Here is a 15,989-nt window from a genome sequence, read left to right on the forward strand (position 1 = left end):
ATGCCAGACCAGGCATTGAGAAGGATCTCCTCAGATAGAACATCCTCCCATGGGCAAAAAAATAAGGGGTGAGAACAGGAAGACCCCAGTAGCCTTAGCCTCTGAAGATTCCAATAGACCTATCTGCCATTGCCACCTGCAGGTCCTCTGCAGCCTTGGCCACAGAAGACCCCCACAGTCTGGCCAATGTCAATGTCTGCCAATGGAGCAGCATGGAGACTACACCACTGTGCCTCCCCAGGAACCAAGGAGGCTGCATCCCACCCAGCTGGTGCCTTTTAAAACTACCTCCAGGTGAAAGTCTTTCACTACTGTAGCCAGTCCAAAAAGAATGGAAGAGGTGAGTGCACCCTTAAATGCACAGACATCAATGCAAACCCATCAGAAACATGAAAAAGTAAGGAAATGTGATACCACTAAAGGAACAAAATAATACTCCAATAACTGAGCCCAAAGAAATGGAGATCTGTGAGTTATCTGAAAAAGAATTCAAAATATAAAGAACTCCTACATGCCAATTAGAAAAAGAGAAACAGCTCAATTGAAAATGGGCAAGGGATAAGAACAGATGGTTCATGAAAGAGGATCCAGAAATGTCAAGACACACAAGAAAAGATGCTCAACGTTACTAGTAACTGGGAAGATGCAAGTTAAAACACCAAGGGGATTCATCTCATAGCCAGCATATGTGCAAAGGCTGAAAAGGTTGGTAATAGCAAATACTGGGGAATGTGTAGGGACCAGGAATTATTCTGAGGGTCAGATGATGCAATTACTTCCAGGAGCAATTTGACAGGATCTAATGGAGTTGGAGATGTACTGTCCTTGTGACTCAGCAATTTCAAGTCCATTTGACTCTAATAGAAACCTTCTCACTTGACCATAAGGAGGAAAGTACCAAGTTTTCTCTAATGTACTGTTTTAATTGCAAAACATAAATATGAAATAACGCTTGCTCAGATAGAGAATGAAAGTGTAAACTCTGGCTTATGCATATGATCCTAGACAGCAATGAAAATGAATAAATTAGATTGACATGTATCAAGCCAGATAAAGCCCAAAATCAAAAATCTGAATAACATTGGGCTTCAAAAGTATATGTATAATTTGACATCATTGTTGTACAATTTTAAAATTCATAAAAGTTTTATATTTTAGACATTTGTGAACTGTACATTGAGAAAAGTATAAAAATGCATATCTGCATAGTGTTCAATTATTATAAAGTGAACCTCTATGTAACCAAATAACCAGAACCCCAAAAGCCCCTGTGTGTACTTTTCTAATCCAACCCAGCCCCTCCTGTTCCCCTATAGGTAACAACCAGCCTGAATTTTTGTGTGTATAATTAATAATAATAATAATTTTAAGGATGCTCAATGAGATTCAAGTGAACACAGATAGACAAATCAATGTACTCAGGAAAACAATACATGAACAAAATGAGAAACTCAACAAAGAAACAGAAATTTTTAAAAAATGAACCAAACAGAAGTTCTGAAGATGAATACAATGGATAAAATGAAAAATGCAATAGACAGCTTCAACAGTATGCTCTATCAGGCAGAAGAAAGAATCTGTGAGCTTGAAGACAGATAGTTTGATATTATCCAGTCAGAGGAGAATTAAAAGAAAGAAATTAGAAATTAGAGTGAAAAAAAGTGCTGTATAGCTCAATATTTTGTAATAACCTAAATGGGAAAAGAACTTTAAAAAGAATAGATACAGGTATATGTATAACTGAATCACTATGCTGTACACCCAAAACTAACACAACATTGTTAACCAGCTATACACCAATATAAAACAAAATTTAAAAACAGAGGGGAAACAGAGACTCCACTCTTGGAGGACACACACAAGGTCTTGCATGCACCGGGACACAGGGCAAAAGCAGTGACTTCATAGGAGCCTGGGGCAGCCCTATTTGCTGGTCTTGGAGGGTCTCCTGAGGAGGCAGAGGGCAACTGTGGTTTTCTGGGGACATAAAATCTGGAGGTGAACATACCTGGGGGTACCCATCTGAAGGCTTACATCTTGCTTGGACGTTAGCACCAAGACCTGGCCCAATTCGACAGCCTGTAGACTGCAGTGCTGGGACACTTCGGGCCAAACAGCCAACGGGGCAGGAACACAGTCCCATCCATCAACAGACAGGCTGCCTAAAGGCTTCTTGAGCTCACAGCCACCTCTAGACACTCCCCTTGACATGGCACTGCCCACCAGAGGACCAAGACCCAACTCCACCCAACAGTGGGCAAGCACCAGTCCCTCCCACCAGGAAGCCTGCAGGAACCTCTAGACCAGCCTCACCCACCAGGGGGCAGACACCAGAAGCAAGAAATATACAGTCTCACAGCCTGTGGAACTGAGTTCGCAAACACAGGTCAGAATCTACCTTGGGACCAGCTGGTCCCTGGCCCATGGGTGATAAGAGAGTACTACTGGGGCATATAGCAAATCCCATACAGATGGCCACTTCTCCAAGCTGGAGAAACATAACTAACCATCCACATACATAAAAATACAAATAGAAGGTTTAGAAAAAATGAGACAGCAGAGGAATATGTTGCAGACGAAGGAATAAGATAAAACCCCAAAAGAATGACTAAGTGACATGGAGGTAGGCAATTTACCAGATAAAGAATTCAAAGTAATGATCATAAAGATGATCCAAGATCATGCGAAAATAATGGATGCACAGAGTAAGAAGTTACAAGAAGTTTTTAACAAAGAATTAGAAAAAATAAAAAACAACTGAACAGTTGAAGAATACAATAACTGAAATTACTGAAAAATATGCTAGAAGGAATCAATAGCAGAATAAATGAGGCAGAAGAAGGGATACATGAGCTGGAAGACAGAGTGGTGGAAATAACTGCCATGGAACAGAATAAAGAAAAAAGAATGAAAAAAATGAGCACAGTTTAAGAGATTTCTGGGGCAATGTCAAATGCAACAATATTCACATTATAAGGATCCCAGAAAGAGTAGAGAGAGAGAAAGGACCTGAGAAGATATTTGAAAAGAGAATAGCTGAAAACATCCCTAACATGGGAAAGGAAGCAGTCACACAAGTCCAGGAATCACAGAGAGTACCATACAGGATCAAGCAAAGGAGGAACATGCTGAGACACACAGTAATCAAATTGACAAAAATTAAGATAAAGAGAAAATTTTAAAAGCAACAAATAACATACAAGGGAAACCCCATAAGGTTATCAGCTGATTTTTCAGCAGAAACTCTGCAGGCCAGAAGGGAGTGGCATGATATATTTTAAGTGATGAAAGGGAAAAACCTACAACCAAAAATACTCTACCCAGCAAGGCTCTCATTCAGATTCGATGGAGACATCAAAAGCTTTACAGACAAGCAAAAGCTAAAAAAATTCAGCACCACCAAACTAGCTTTACAACAAATGCTAAAGGAACTTCTGTAGGCGGAAAAGAAAAGGCCACAACTAGAAACAAGAAAATTATAAAATGGGAAAGCTCACTAATAAAGGCAAACATACAATAAAGGTAGGAAATCATCCACACACAAATATGATATCTAAACCAGTAATCGTGAGAGGAGGAGAGTACAGATGCTGGATATTTCCAATGCATTTGAAATTAAGAGATCAGCAATTTAAAACAATCATGCATATATGTAGATTGTTATATTGAAACCTCAAGGTAAACACAAACCAAAAATATATAATAGATATATACACAAATAAGAAATAGTAATCCAAACACAACACTAAAAAAGTCATCAAATCACAAGAGAACAAAAGAGGAAAGGAAGAAAAAAGACCTACAAAAACAAATCCAAAACAATTAACAAAATGGCAGTAAGAATATACATATCAATAATTACCTAAATTTAAACGGATTAAATGCTCCAACAAAAAGACATAGACTGGCTGAATGGATACAAAAACAAGACCTGTATAAATGCTGTGTACAAGAGACCCACTTCAGAACTACAGACACATACAGACTGAAAGTGAGGGGATGGAAAAGGTATTCCATGCAAATGGAAATCAAAAGAAAGCTGGAGGAGTAATACTCATATCAGACAAAATAGACTTTAAAATAAAGACTATTACAAGAGACAAAGAAGGACACTACATAATGATCAAGGGATCAATCCAAGAAGAAGATATAACAATTGTAAATATTTATGCACCCAACATAGGAGCACCTTAATACATAAGGCAAATACTAACAGCCATAAAAGGGGAAATCGACAGTAATACAATCATAGTAGGGGACTTTAACACCCCACTTTCACCAATGGACAGATCATCCAAAATGAAAATAAATAAGGAAACACAAGCTTTAAATGATACATTAAACAAGATGGACTTAATTGATATTTATAGGACATTCCATCCAAAAACAACAGAATACACATTTTTCTCAAGTGCTCATGGAACATTCTCCAGGATAGATCATATCTTGGGTCACAAATCAAGCCTTGGTAAATTTAAGAAAATTGAAATCGTATCAAGTATCTTTTCTGACCACAACACTATGAGACTAGATATCAATTACAGGAAAAGATCTGTAAAAAATACAAACACATGGAGGCTAAACAATACACTACTTCATAACCAAGTGATCACTGAAGAAATCAAAGAGGAAATCAAAAAATACCTACAAACAAATGACAATGGAGACACGACGACCCAAAACCTATGGGATACAGCAAAAGCAGTTCTAAGAGGGAAGTTTATAGCAATACAAGCCTACCTCAAGAAACAGGAAACATCTCAAATAAACAACCTAACCTTGCACCTAAAGCAATTAGAGAAAGAAGAACCAAAAAACCCCAAAGTTAGCAGAAGGAAAGAAATCATAAAGAACAGATCAGAAATAAATGAGAAAGAAATGAAGGAAACAATAGCAAAGATCAATGAAACTAAAAGCTGGTTCTTCGAGAAGATAAACAAAATTGATAAACCATTAGCCAGACTCATTAAGAAAAAAAGGGAGAAGACTCAAATCAATAGAATTAGAAATGAAAAAGGAGAAGTAAAAACTGACACTGCAGAAATACAAACGATCATGAAAGATTACTACAAGCAACTCTATGCCAATAAAATGGACAATCTGGAAGAAATGGACAAATTCTTAGAAATGCACAACGTGCCGAGACAGAACCAGGAAGAAATAGAAAATATGAACAGACCAATCACAAGCACTGAAATTGAAACTGTGATTAAAAATCTTCCAACAAACAAAAGCCCAGGACCAGATGGCTTCACAGGCGAATTCTATCAAACATTTAGAGAAGAGCTAATACCTATCCTTCTCAAACTCTTCCAAAATACAGCAGAAGGAGGAACACTCACAAAATCATTCTACGAGGCCACCATCACCCTGATACCAAAACCAGACAAAGATGTCACAAAGAAAGAAAACTACAGGCCAATATCACTGATGAACATAGATGCAAAAATCCTCAACAAAATACTAGCAAACAGAATCCAACAGCACATTAAAAGGATCATACAACATGATCAAGTGTGGTTTATTCCAGGAATGCAAGGATTCTTCAATATACGCAAATCAATCAACGTGATACACCATATTACCAAATTGAAGGAGAAAAACCATATGATCATCTCAAGAGATACAGAAAAAGCTTTCGACAAAATTCAACACCCATTTATGATAAAAGCCCTGCAGAAAGTAGGCATAGAGGGAACTTTCCTCAACATAATAAAGGCCATATATGACAAACCCACAGGTAATATCATACTCAATGGTGAAAAGCTGAAAGCATTTCCTCTAAGATCAGGAACAAGACAAGGATGTCCACTCTCACCACTTTCATTCAACATAGTTTTGGAAGTCTTAGCCATGGAAATCAGAGAAGAAAGAGAAATAAAAGGAGTGCAAATTGGAAAAGAAGAAGTAAAACTGTCACTGTTTGCAGATGACATGATACTATACATAGAAAGTCCTAAAGATGCTACCAGAAAACTACTAGAGTTCATCAATTATTTTGGTAAAGTTGCAGGGTACAAAATTAATACAGAGAAATCTGTTGCATTTCTATACACTAACAATGTAAGGTCAGAAAGAGAAATTAAGGAAACAATCCCATTTACCATTGCATCAAAAAGAATAAAATACCTAGGAATAAACCTTCCAAAGGAAGCAAAAGACCTGTACTCCCAAAACTGTAAGATGCTGATGAAAGAAATCAAGGACAACACAGACAGATGGAAAGATAAACCATGTTCTTGGATTGGAAGAATTAATATTGTCAAAATGACTACACTATGCAAGGCAATCTACAGATTCAATGCAATCCTCATCAAATTACAAATGGCATTTTTCACAGAAATGGAACAAAAAATTTTAATTTGTATGGAAACACAAAAGACCCTGAATAGCCAAGGCAATCTTGAGAAACAAAAACGGAACTGGAGGAATCAGGTTCCCTGACTTCAGATAATACTACAAAGCTACAGTAATCAAAACAGTATACTGGTATTTAAAACAGACATAGGTCAATGGAACAGGATAGAAAGCCCAGAAATAAACTCATGCACATATGGTCAATTAATCTATGACAAAGCAGGCAAGAATATACACTGCAGAAAAGACAGTCTCTTCAGCAAGTGGCAGGGGAATGTTGGACAGCCACATGTAAATCAATGAAGTTAGAACACTCCCTCACACTATACACAAAAATAAACTCAAAATGGATTAAAGACCTAAAAATAAGACCAGATACTATAAAACTCCTAGAGGAAAACTTAGGCAGAATATTCTTTGACATAAATTGCAGCAATACCTTTTTGGATCCATCTCCTAGAGTAATGGAAATAAAAACAGAAATAAACAAATGGGACCTAATTAAACTTGAAAGCTTTTGCACAGCAAAGGAAACCATAAACAAAACAAAAAGACAACCTACAGAATGGAATAAAATATTTGCAAATGATATGATTGAAAGGGATTAATTTTCAACATATACAAACAGCTCATACAGCTCAACATCAAAAAAACAAACAACCTAATCAAAAAAAGGGGAGAAGGTCTAAAAAGACATTTCTCCAAAGAAGACATACAGTTGGTGGAAAGACACATGAAAAGATGCACAACACTGCTAAGTATTAGGGCAATGCAAATCAAAATACAATATACCACACCAGTATCACCTCACACCAGTCAGAATGACCAACATCAAAATGTCTACAAATAATAAACGCTGGAGAGGGTGTGGAGAAAAAGGAACCCTCCTACACTGTTGGTGGGAATGTAAATTGGTACAGCCACTATGGAGAACAGTATGGAGGTTCCTTAATAAACTAAAAATACAGCTACCATATTATTGATCCTACAATCCCACTCCTGGGCATATATCCGGAGAAAACCATAATTTGCAAAGTTACATGCACCTCACTGTTCATTTTAGCACTATTTACAGCAGCCAAGACATGGAAGCAACCTAAGTTTTCCATTGACAGATGAATGTATAAAGAAGGTGTGAGATATATAGATATACACACACACATACATGCATATACACATACATACACATACAATGGAATATTTCTCAGCCATGAAAAGAATGAAATAATGCCACTTGCAGCAACATAGATGGACCAAGAGATTATACTAAGTGAAGTAAGTCAGACAGAGAAAGACAAATATCATATGATATCACTTATATGTGGAATCTAAAAAAATGATACAAATGAACTTATTTACAAAACAGAAGCAGACTCACAGACATAGAAAACAAACTTATGGTTACCAAAGGGGAAGGGGGGAGGGACAAATTAGGAGTTTGGGATTAAAATATACCTACTACTCTATATAAAATAGATAACCAACAAGGACCTACTGTATAGCTTAGGGAACTATATTCAATATCTTGTAATAACCTATAATGGAAGAGATTATAAAAAAGAATATATATATATATATAACTCAGTTATACATATATGAGTTACTGAGCTGTATACCTGAAACTAACACATTATAAATCAACCATATTTCAATAAAAATTTTTTAAATAAAAAAAGATGTTAATCTTGAAGAAGCATAAAAAATAAAATACATTTTGTCTGATAGGAGAAAAAGAAAATAGTTACAGCTATAATATTATGTTGATAGATACATAACATAAAAAGATGAAAAGTGAGGCATCAATATAAACTGTGGGGGGCAAGTGAATGTGTAAAACTTTCTTATGCAATTGAAGTTGTTATAAGCTTAAAATAGATGATTATAAGATGTATTATGAAAGCTTCATGGTAACCACAGAGCAAAAATCTGTAATAGATACACAAACAATATAGAGAAAAGAATCAAAGCAAACCACTAAAACAATCATCAACTAACAAAGAAAGACAGCAAGACAGGAGGAAGGAAACTAAGGAACTTCAAAACAATCAGAAATCATTATCAAAATGAACTTCAAAACAATCAGAAATCATTATCAAAATTTAGTGATAGTAAGTCTTTATCCAATCATTTCTTTAAATATAAATGTTTTAAATTCTTCAATTAAAAGACACAAAGAAGCTAAATGGATATAAACAACAACAACAAATACCAAGGCCCATCTATATGCTGCCTATAAGAGGCTCACTTAAGCATTAAGCACACTCACAGGCTGAAAGTGAAGGGATGAAGGTATTTCAAGCAAATGGAAATCAAAAGAGAGCAGGGGTAGCTATATTTTTATCAGACAAAAGAGACTTTAAGTCAAAAACTGTAACAGGACACAAGAAGGTCATTATATAATGATAAAGGGGTCAATTCATCACAAGGATATAACAATTGTAAACTCACGCACACTCAATATTGTAACATGTAAATATATTAAACAGTTATCAATGGATCTGAAGGGAAAAATAGACAGCAATGCAATAATAATAGGGGACTTCAATACCTCACTTTCAACAATGGATCCATCATTCAAATAGAAAATCAATAAGGAAATAATGGATCTGAATGATACTTTGGACCAAATAAACCAAACAGACATTTACAGAACATTCCATCCAACAGTAGCAGAATACACATTTTCTCTAACACACACAGAACATTCTCCAGGATAGTTCATGTAATATATCATAAAACATGTCTTAGCAAATTTAAGAAGATTGAAATCATAAAAACTATGTTTTCTAACCACAGAAGTATGAAACTAGAAACCAATAACAGGAGGAACGTTGGAAAATTGAAAATATGCAGAGATTGAACAACATGCTCCTGAACAACAAATGGGTTAAAGAAGAAATCAACACGGAAATCAAGAAATATTTTGAAACAAATGAAAATGGAAGCACAACATATCGAAACATGTGGGATGCTGCAAAAGCAGTTCCCAGAGGGACGTGTATAGCAGTAAATGCCTACATTAAGAAACAAGAAAGATCTCAAATAAGCTAGAAATAGAAGAACAAACTAAGCTGAAAGTTAACAGAAGGAAGGAATTATCAAAGATCAGAGCAGAAATAAATGAAATAGAGACCAGAAAAACAATAGAAAAGATCAATGAAACTAAGAGCTGGTGCTTTGAAAAGATAAACAAAATTGGCAAGGCTTTAGCCAGATTAACTAAGAAAACAAGAAAGAAGACTCAAATAAATAAAACTAGAAATGAAAGAGGAGACATTACAACTGATAGCACAGAAATATAAAAAATTATGAGACTACAATTATATGCCAACAAACTGGATGACCGAGAAGAAATGGATAAATTCCTAGAAACATATGACCTACCAAAAATGAATCATGAATAAATAGAAAATCTAAAGAAACCCATAACAATTAAGGAGATTGAATCAGTAATCAGAAAACTCCCAAACACAGAAGAGCCAAGGATCAGATGGTTTCACCAGTGAATTCTACCAAACATTTAAAGAAGAATTAACACCAATCTTTCTCAAACTGTTGCAAACATTTGAAGAGGAGGGAACACTCCCAAATTCATTTTATGCAGCCAGCATTACCCTGATATCAAAGCCAAATAAGACACAAGAAAATAAAATTACAGACAAATATCCCTGATAAAGATGTAAAAATTCTCAACAAAATATTAGCAAACTGTTTTCAAAAGCACATTAAAAAAATCATTCACCATGATCAAGTGAGATTTATCCCTGGGATGCAAGGATGGTTTAACACATGCAAAACAACAAATGTAATACACCACATTAATAGAATGAAAGATAAATACGATATAATCATCTCAACAGAGGCAGAAAAAGTATTTGACAAATACAACATCATATCATGATGAAAATGTTCATCAAATTGGGTATAGAAGGAATGTTCCTTAGCATAATAAAGGTCATCTATGACAAACCCATAGCTAACATCATACTCTGGTAATAAGTTAAAACTCTTTCCTGTATGATCAAGACAGAGATGCCCACTCTTACCATTTGTATTCAACATAATAATAAAAGTTCTAGCCAGAGCAATTAGGCAAGAAAAAGAAATAAAAACACCCATATCAGAAAGGAGAAGTAAAATCATTTCTGTTTGCAGATGATATAATCTGACATGTAGAAAACCCTGAAGACGCCACTAAAAAACTGTTAGAACAAATAAATGAATTCAGTAAAGTTTTAGGATACAAAATCAAGACACAGAAATCAGTTGCATTTCTATACACTAACAATGAATTATCTGAAAGAGAAGTTAAGAAAGCAATCTCATTTACAATAGCATTGAAAATAATGAAATATTGAGGAATAAATTTAACCAAGGAGGTGAAAGACCTGTACACTGTAAACTATAAGACATTGATTGAAAGAGATTAAAGAAGACACAAATAAATAAAAAGATGTCTCAGGTTCCTGGATTTGAAGATTAATACTGTAAATATGTCCATACTACCCATAATGATCTACAGATTCAATGTAATCCCAGTCAAAATTCCAAAGAAATTCCTATTCACAGAAGTAGGAAAAACTATTCTACAATTTGTTTCAGACCACAAAAGACCCTGAATAGCCAAAGCAATCCTGAGAAAGAAGAGCAAAGCTGGAGGTATAACAATACCTGATTTCAAGCTATAGTACAAAGCTATAGTAATCAAAACAGTATGTTACTGGCATAAAAATAGGCACATAGATCAGTGGAACAAAATAAAGAGCCCAGACATAAAACCTCACAAATATACTCGACTAATTTTTGATGATGGAGCCAAGAACACACATTGGGGAAAGGACAGTCTCTTCAATAAATGATATTGGGAAAACTGGATATCCACTTGAAAAAGAATAAAACTGAACCCCTACCTTACACCACTCACATAAAATTAACTTGAAATGGATCAAAGATTTAAATGTAATACCTGAAACTGTAAAGCTCCTTGAAGAAAACATAGGGGAAAAGAGCCTTTACATTGGTCTTGGCAATAATTTCTTGGATAAGTCACCAATAGCACAGGCAACAAAAATTAAAATAAACAAGCTGGCCTACATTAAACTAAAAAGCTTCTGAACAGCAAAGGAAACAAGCAATAAATGGAAAAGAAAACCTACAGAATGGGAGGAAATATTCCCAAACCATATATCTGATTAGGAATTAATATTCATAATATATAAAGAACTCATACAACTCAATAGCAAAAGGGAAAATAATCCAATTAAAAAATGGGCAAAGGACCTGAGTAGGCGTTTTTCCAAAGAAGACATAAAAATGGCCATCAGTTGTGTGAAAATGTGTTCAACATCACTAATCATCAGGGAAATGCAAATCAAAACCACAATGAGACATCAACTTGCCGGTTAGGATGGCTTTTTATCCAAAAGACAAGAGATAACAAATGTTGGCAAGGATGTGGAGAAATAGGAACCCTTGTGCACTCTTTGTGGGAATGTAAATTGGTATAGCTATTATGGAAAACAGTATGGTTATTACTCAAAAAGTAAATATGGTACTACCATATTATCCAGAAATTCCACTTCTGGGTATATATCTGGAGGAATTAAAATCAGTGTTGCACAGGGATATCTGCACCCCCACGTTCACTGCAGCATTATTCACAACAGCAAAGGTATGGAAACAACCTAAGTGTCCACCAATGGAAAAGATAATGTGAGATATACACATACACACACAAACACACACACACATATACAAGAGAATATGGCATGTGTATGAGAAAGAAGTCAATCCTGCCATTTGTGACAACATGGATGGACCTTGAAGGCATTGTGCTAAGTGAGATAAGTTAGAGAAGGACAAATACTGTATGATATCACTTATATGTGGAATCTAAAACAACCGAACTTGTGCAAACGATAGTAGAATGGTAGTTACCAGAGGTTAGGGTTGGTGAGGAAATGGGGAGATGTTGTTTAAAGGTACAAACTTACAAGTAGTAGATAAACAAGTTCTGGAGCTCTAATATATAACATAGTGATTATAGTCAACAATACTATATTATAAACTTCAAGGTTACTAAGAGAGTAAATCTTAACTGTTCTCAACACAAAAGAAATGATAAATATGTGACATCATAAAGGCATTAGCTAACTCTACTATAATCATATTGCAATATATAAATGTATCAAACCAAAACATTTTACACCTTAAACTTACACAATGTTATATGTCAATTATATCTCAATTTAAAAAAAGTATTTCTAAAAATTCCTTTTCAGATCATATATCTGCAATGCTCACAGACCTTTCATAAGTCTTCATGGTTACCAAATAAAATCCAACTCCTTGGCCGATATTCATGGCTTTCTGTGAATCTGCAATCTATTCCCAATATACTTTTACAGGTGTAAATTCCACCACTTCTCTTTCTGACCAGAAATCATAGCCATATAAGATTATTCACCATTTCCCAATACTCCCCATGTTTTCATATTCCAAGTCCAGTCATTCCAATAAGTGGAAAGGTCTAGCTAAAAATTCAGCACTAGGGATACCAGTTATATACTGGGAAGGGAATGAGAAACACCTGGAATTCAATAACATACATTCTAATGTTTTTACAGAAGCCACTTAAAGAAAAAAGAATCAACTGATTTTTCACTAGAATATGTCCAATCTATCTCAAAAAGACAACTTTCTTTTTCTTAAATGGCTTCTATAGACTGGTAATGAAACTAAAGAAGTATTAGCTTAAGACACACCCATTCGCTATGTGGTCCACCTGTTCACACTATTTGCTGAATTAAAGTAAAATAAAAACCAAGTCCTTCATACCTTCTTAGTAACTAAAAGCCACTGCTTCACAGAAACACACGAGAAGATCTGACTACTGTATCTTGTGAATGATTAAATAACAAGGTACTAGACCTTAGAGATATGATTTCATATGTGAACATCAGCAGGCGTACCCCAACTTAAGATGGGTTGTATTCCAAAGTTTGCAAAGAATTAAAGGTACATTCTTCCTTTGAAACAATGCCATAAAGGGTAGCTACTTTTCCAGGCAAGGCTACACAAGTCTTTATTTCTCATAATTTATCTGAATGATTGTAATTGCCAATGCATGAGCACTATTTCAGCAACATTGCTCATTAAGTGGACTTTCATACGCCAGCCTGAGAACCATTTATAACACTGCCTATGTGGAGAAAAGAATTATGACACAAAAGAAGGGAAACTACAGTACTAGGCATATTCTCTTCCCCACTATTATTTACTCTCTACCCCACAACCACGGCCATGACCAAAGCAAAGAGCTGGTCACGGCCTCAAATCTCTCAATCAATCCTAGTGACTAGTATCCTTACAATGGAGAGTCCTGACAGTCATTACCTTAACCAAGAGATCACATTTAGCATCAGTAATACTGAGACGACCTTGCCTCCTGACATGATACAATAGGAAGTCATAGTGTCATCTACCAAATATTCTTGGTCCTGGCTTCAAATGTCCAGCTCTGCCCTGTGTTACAAATTCTACACTTCTACTTCAAAATGGAAAATGATATTTCTTATTCCTCTAGGTCCTATAAGAAAATTACATTTGTCCCATTTTAGCACAGGCTAGGCAGTCATGTGGCTGAGATATTAAGTATTCAGAGACTGAGGGATTACTATACATAAGTAAATGTTCATGTACACAAAATAAATGGACATGTGCCTAATTCATACTTAAAAGTGACCAAACACATGAAAAGCAATACATTGTAGCAATTAATAGCGTGTACTCTGGAGCCAGACTGTCTGGGTTTCAGTCCTGGCTCTGCCACTTTTTAACTGTGTGAGCTTTGGCAAGTTACTTGACCTCTCCGTGTCTCCATATTTTATCTGTGAAACAGGAATAATAGCAGCACCTAGGTAGCAGGTCTGTTATAAGGATTATATGGATTAACCTATGTAAAGCACTTAGAATAGTGTTTGGTACATGTAAGAGTTATTTAAACATAAGTTTTAAAGTAACATGATAGGATATTAAAACTATAAATAAGAATAAAGTATTGAACTAAGTTTCAAAAAAATCTAATTAGAGAACAAAGGAGAGTGTTCAGTTTTAAGCAATGTCTGGAAAATCGTATCATGTCAGGAGAATAGTTGAAAGTAATAAGAGTTATCCTGTAGACAAGAAAGCATGGAGTAGCTCTGAGACCTGTTATGTGGAAAAGGAAGCAAGTGCCACAGGGACCTAAAACTGGTAGGCATTAGAGGAAGGTGGACTTCTGCTCAATTTAGGAAGCATTTTCCAATCCCTAGAGCTATATGCCCGTGGTAATAATGCAGTTTACTACTGGAGGGATTCAAACTGGTAGGTCAATCATAAAGCATAATGCAAGAGGGATTCTTGATCAGGGTAGGAGCTTAGGACTTACAGCTTCTCAGGTCCCACATCTGATGCTTAAATTTTAAGATTTGGTGATTGAATGGTAAAAGTATTAATGTATTGATTCCATAATAGAGATTATATACACATGGAAGAGATTAGACTTTGCATACTTATAATTCAAGTCAAAATTAGCTTGAGACATTCCCACTCAACATGTGCCACGCCTGTCCACATTATTCACTGAGTTAAAGTAAAATAAAAACCAAGTCTTTCATGTTTCTCTTAGTAACTTAGTATTTACATGTGTGGCCACAGGTGCCAGTTTATTCTGAGATTAAGATAACTGAGAAAATATATTTCACAATGAAAGCAGACACTTACGAGGACCTATGGAACATGGCACCAAGTCAGACTATGAATGTGACAAAGAGACAATGAATCAACAGTTCAACCATTTCCTCTTAAATTCACAGTATCTGCTCTCACCACTGCCAGCACTATGTAATCTTGATGCAGAAAAAGTGGTGATATGGTGTCATGTAAATGTACAGCCTTGTGCCCAGTGTCTTTCATTTCCCCTTCCAGATATATTATGCACTCTTCACCCTGTTCTCTTTCTTATAAGGGTAAACTATATGAACTATATCAACAGGGCTGCCACAGCCTCTGGCTTCAGAAGACAGAGGGAAAAAGAAGGGAAAGTCTGGGTATGTAATCTCTTGGCTCTCTCCCTGTGAAATCTCCTCCACTAAAGATCTCTTCACCTCTTAAGTAAACTTGTTTTACATGATGTACCTACTGCTGGCCTTAGGTTCTTGCTGTATCTGTTGGGGGTGTATCTACACCCAGACCATACCTTTACTATTAGGTCCTTTGCAAATGTACCCTCCTCAAATAGTCTTATTTGAAATGTCCCATCTGTATTCTTTGGGATCCTGACTGATACACATCTCAAGTTTCAACAAATCGCAGTCAGACCTGGACAGAATATCCATTTGGCATTTACTTGCTACTGAGGTTGACCCATCATGAAATTGCTTATATTCAACCATTTTGACCCAGAGAAATGACATTTTCATAATGCTCCAACCTAACACTGTTCACACATATAGTTCTCATTTGTTAATGGTCAAACAAGGAAGCAGGAGTATGAGAAATTCCTTTATTACATGAAGCTGAAATTGTTCCCTGTAGCTTTTCTTTAAAAATATGGGACTTGGAATCAGAGACTGGTGTTCTAGACCTAGCTC

At 35.6% G+C, this 15,989-nt stretch overlaps 1 protein-coding gene across 2 annotated transcripts in view; it reads right to left on the reverse strand.

Moving 5' to 3' along the window:
- GABRA3 (gamma-aminobutyric acid type A receptor subunit alpha3) overlaps positions 1-15,989 on the reverse strand; it is a 606,794-nt gene that overhangs the window by 132,264 nt on the left and 458,541 nt on the right. The gene's annotated exons all lie outside the window — the stretch shown is intronic.

The sequence above is a fragment of the Balaenoptera borealis genome, assembly GCF_965194805.1.
Source record: "Balaenoptera borealis genome assembly, chromosome: X".
Lineage (NCBI taxonomy): Eukaryota > Metazoa > Chordata > Mammalia > Artiodactyla > Balaenopteridae > Balaenoptera > Balaenoptera borealis.